At 40.5% G+C, this 4,873-nt stretch overlaps 2 long non-coding RNA genes across 3 annotated transcripts in view; one reads left to right on the top strand and one right to left on the bottom strand.

The window, feature by feature from the left end:
• The window catches only part of LOC126387502 (uncharacterized), a 30,023-nt gene that overhangs the window by 19,962 nt on the left and 5,188 nt on the right, over window positions 1–4,873 (top strand). The window lies entirely within an intron of this gene.
• Window positions 2,115–4,873, bottom strand: part of LOC126387503 (uncharacterized) — a 4,178-nt gene continuing 1,419 nt past the window's right edge. The window contains exon 2 of the long non-coding RNA XR_007569690.1: window positions 2,115–4,707. This is a non-coding gene — a long non-coding RNA (uncharacterized LOC126387503). The remainder of the gene's footprint in view (window positions 4,708–4,873) is intronic.

The following is a 4,873-nucleotide window of genomic DNA, read 5'->3' as shown; positions in this document are numbered from 1 at the left end:
TTTTTTAATGTTCAAAATAAACTTTCAAATCAAAATCAATCAAATGAATTAAACTTCCCGTCATGACTGGGCTGCATTTCTGTCAGCGGAGTCATTTTTTTCCGAACAGCTGATTGGCCAGTGGGTGGTGCTTTTTATAGGATCAGATTCAACCCTGAACTTACCCTGCTCCAGAGCAGGATAGCCGTTCAGAGTGAGTTACCATGGTGATCTATCCCGATAAGAACTGAACCGGCTTTGTGAGACCAAAAACCCAGGGTTAACCCTGAAGTTACCTCGCTAAGACATTAATCCTGCTTCGTGATACAGGCCCCCAAGGCAGGAAACGGAGCAGGGAACGACACCATGAACACGGGGATGAACACAGATGAACTGACGAGGAACAAAGTGAAACACACAGGTATATATACACAGAAAACCAATCACAAGAAGGAGACACAACTGGAGTAGGTGGACACAGGCAAAAGGAGGGAAATGGGGATTGGCTGACAACAAGGGTGTGGTGGGAAACACTAGGGTGGAGCAAACAAGACTAACACACAATAGGTGTGAAGGGAAGACTCTGGGAACAGGGAAGGACTAACGAGACAGAAGGAAGACAGGTGTGATAGAAAACAGGTGGGAAAACACACAAAGACAGGAAGTAAAAGCAGACGTGACACATGAGGAGAGAGTCTACAAAATAAAACAGGAAACAGATTCAACATGAATGAGTAACATGAAACAAGGAGCACAGACAGAAAACTCCAAAACAAAGTCCACAAGATAACAGGATAGAAACTAAACCCAGGATCATGACACTGTTTGGTCCAAGATAGCTAAATGCTACCTGCTGTTAGCGGCTACATGTATTTGCTTATCAATAACTAACTAAACTTTAAACTGTTAATGATATTTAATAATATTCAGGAGGGCTGACTATAGATAGTGTTTCCTAATATTGTCAAGAGGTGGCGCTAATCTCCAAATTATTATAAATCTGTACATAAATATTGTATTATGCATATATATGTGTTGTAAATTCAACAATCTGAGTTTGAGCTTTAGTTAGTGCAGCTGTTCTCACCTCTCGCTCTGTCTCTGTCAATGAGTCCCAGTAAGATGGTGGACAGCAGGTAAGGAGCTCCAGCCACCAGGTGGCGCAGCAGAGCAGAGACAGACAGCAGAGGAGGTGGAGGATCACGGCCTGCAGGAGGCGCTGCAGAGAGAAACTGAATCTGAGAGACTTCCTGGTGCTCGTCAGCAGTCGGAGCTTTTTGGACTCGACTTTAAATCCCCTGAAAACTTGGGTATTTCTCTGTAACAGTAAATATTCATGACTAAAAACACAGAGTTACATTTTATAAAACATTCTCAAGTTTTCTGCAGTGGTGAAAGAAGTACTCAGATTCTTTGACTTGAGTAAAAGTAGAAATACTACACTGTACAAAGTGTTATTTATGAGACATCTATGTCAAAGTGTTACTTTATTTCACAGTTACCAGGAAAACTTTTCTAAAATACTGATAACAGACTGAAATATTCTTCATTCAAAGATAAAAGTTGTAAAGTAAACTAGACTCAACTTAAAAAACAATCACACACATTTTCTCCTCTGGACTTTAAATTTGAAACGTCAGGATTTCTTCTTCTTTGTGTTTTCGTCACATTGCACTGCTGGTTTTATGTATGAAGAGTTGAAGACAAATGTAACTTGAGTGAAACCCCCCTCACCTCTGACAGTCAGCCAGCTGTCTGCTGATCCTCCAGCTCCAGAGACACAGTTACATTTGAGTCCTTCATCAGATGGAGAAACACTGTGGATGGTCATGTTTCCTGTGGAGCTGCTCCTGATGAAGACGCCATCTTTATAGAAATCAGCTGTGAGGTGGAAGGAAGACATTGTGACTCTTGGTCTGCAGCTCATAGTCACATCACACAGAGGGAAATACATGACTTTATGAACACGCTTTATGTTTCTCACCTCTGTTCTCATCTGAAATATGAATATGATAATCCAGCTGAATGGTGGACACGCAGAGTCCAGAGTGCTGCTCAGAAAAGTCTCAGAAACGTACACAGAACACAACAAGACAACAAGGATCTGACATGAACTTATTAAACTCACTGAGTGCTCATGGAAATATCTGCTTTATTAAATATTGATCAACTCCATGCAAACATTCAAAATCAGACTCAAATGATCAGATGACTCAAGATGAGGGAACAAAGCACTGTTAGATTTAAATATTAAAGTAAAGCTCATCAAAAACCTGAGAAGATGTACAGATGGTGAAAGGTATGTGGAATAAAAGTATAAAGTCAATGGAAAGTACAAGGAGCTCAAAATGTAGCTCAAGTACAGTACTTAGTTGCATCCCACCACTGCTGTGTGAGGATGTCCACATACTTTTGTCCAGATAGAAAAGTTAGGAGTTTTTGAAATGTAATGATTTATTTTCTGAGCCCACTAGATGGCGCTCTTGGTTTACAGAAAACAGCTCAAGGACAGACAGTCCAGTGTGCCTGTAACCCTTTGTTGAACAGAGAGCGCCATCTAAAACTGTGGTTTGACAGAAATAAATTATCATTAAATCTAAGCAAAACAAAATTTATGGAAAAAAAAATAAACCTGATTTCAATGTAGAACTGACAATAGATAATATAAAAATAGAACAAGTTTATGAAATAAAATTTCTAGGTGATCCTGGACCACAAAATCAGCTGGAAATCTCTTGTAAGCCACATACGATCAAAACTGGCAAAGTGCACTGCAATACTGGGAAAAACAAGACACATTCTGGATCACAAATCATTACACACCCTATACTGTTCACTGTATTTACCATATCTGTCATACTGTGTGGAGGTCTGGGGAAACATCTATAAAAGCACTCTACAGCCAATATGCACAATACAGAAAAGAGCAATAAGAACAATAAACAAGGCGGGATACAGAGAACACATAAACCCACTGTTTGTTCAAAACAGCGATAATAATGTACAAAGCAAGAAACAATCTACTGCCGGGAAATGTTCACAGAAAGGGAGGGAGGTTATAATCTAAGGGGAAACCTACATTTTAAAAAACAAAAAGTTCGAACAACAATGAAAAGTGTCTGCATATCGAGCTGTGGGGTGACTTTATGGAACATAAATGTTATCATAATACTCAGCGTATCGCAAAACATTTAAAATGGCAATAATATTATATCTTGATCATATCATAACGTGGGGCCTCCGATCCTTATTAACGGTCGTATGTCACTGTGTGATTCACCTTTCACAATCAGAAAGACTTTATTGATCCCCGAGGAGAAATTGTGATTCGTTACAGCCGCTCGGATGTAAAGACTGAAGAATTATAAGTAAAAATAGGAGTATGAAATAGAAGTATGTGAATATAAAGTAATAAAATCCAATAAAATAGAAATAACAATGTTTAACACTAGTGCTTAAGATAGTAAGAATAAAATATCTTCAGTGTGCTGAGTCTGTGAGTGTGTAAAAATATACAGATATGTGCACTGTGCTACATTACACTGTATAAACTAGTCTTACATTCAGAAATATAAAATACGTATTGTGCTATAATGGTTACTACAATATATACATCCATAGAATAAAGACAAGAATAAGAATAAGAGCTGTGGAGGTGAAGCCTGACGATATTCAGCTCTGGAGGAGCTCAGCGGTTAAAACCACAGATGATTTGCTGTATGTGGCTCCAGCAGATCGTCATGACAACAGTAACACAGAAGCTCCTGTGAAGTGGAACGGGTCGGTACATTAGTTAAGTCATGGTGACTGGAGCATGCTGCTGCCAGAGTTACAAGATGTGACATATCAACTCTGACTGGCCGAGTCAGGAAACAGATCCACATCAGGCATGATAGTCCTGCAAGACGGAGTTGGGGCTTTTCTGAGGTGCGTTCACAAGTTGTTTGATTTGTTGTAGATTTTTAAAACAATTCCCTGAAACAACAACGCAGACACGCCTTATTGCACGATCCAAATCTTTGACACAACTCGCCATCTTCAGTGTGTAAGTTGTTAGCTCACAGGTTGTTGTTGTTTCCTGTAGTGAAGGGGATTTGGAACATACAGTTAAAGGAAGGGAGAATGACGGCTGTAATCAGCGGCCCCATGGCAGGCTGATAGCCACAGTCCACATCCAGAGAGCCAGACTAACAGTGTGGAGACAGACTCAGACTGGTAATCTGGCAATTCTGGCAAACGCCAAATGAACTGGACCACCAGCAAAATGGGGAAAATTGGACCTGCTGGTTTTGGCTGACTTGATGTTGGAACAGCTCATCTGAGCAGAGGTTACACGGCCCCAAAACACACTACCTATTCTGAAAGGCAGGTGCAGTGGTACGGACTGTTGTCATCTCCCCCCACCCTTTCAAGTGGTTCTGTCCATGTGGTGTCAGAAGTGAAGCAGAAAGAAACAAATTAAATAAAGACAGAAAGAGCAGAGTTGAGTCTAAAATATAAATGAAATGGATAAAGGACCAAAACTGTAAAATGTGAAACGTCCAGATGGAAAATGCCAGGGCTGAATTTTGCTCCCAGTCCAACCCCATGTCATCATTAAGAGTAAAAATGGACAGAGCAGTCTTTGATACACTCATGATGATACTGTCAGATCCAGAGGAACACACAGGGATGATGGTGGACTTCACATTGTGTCTGACAGTGGAGCTGATCTCTCATCGCCACCATCTGATGAGAGAAGAAGACAAGAGAAGTTATAAACCAGCTGTCAGTCAGTGATGCAGCACATCCAGTATAAAGACCAGTAGGGACTTCCTGTTCAGAGCAGAGTGGAGCGGCTGTGTAGCGTAGTCGGCTTCCTTCCAGCTCTCATGTTAACGTGTTGGAGTGAACA

This window comes from Epinephelus moara, unplaced genomic scaffold (assembly GCF_006386435.1).
Source record: "Epinephelus moara isolate mb unplaced genomic scaffold, YSFRI_EMoa_1.0 scaffold570, whole genome shotgun sequence".
Lineage (NCBI taxonomy): Eukaryota > Metazoa > Chordata > Actinopteri > Perciformes > Serranidae > Epinephelus > Epinephelus moara.
This window is presented reverse-complemented; position numbering and strand designations above follow the sequence as displayed.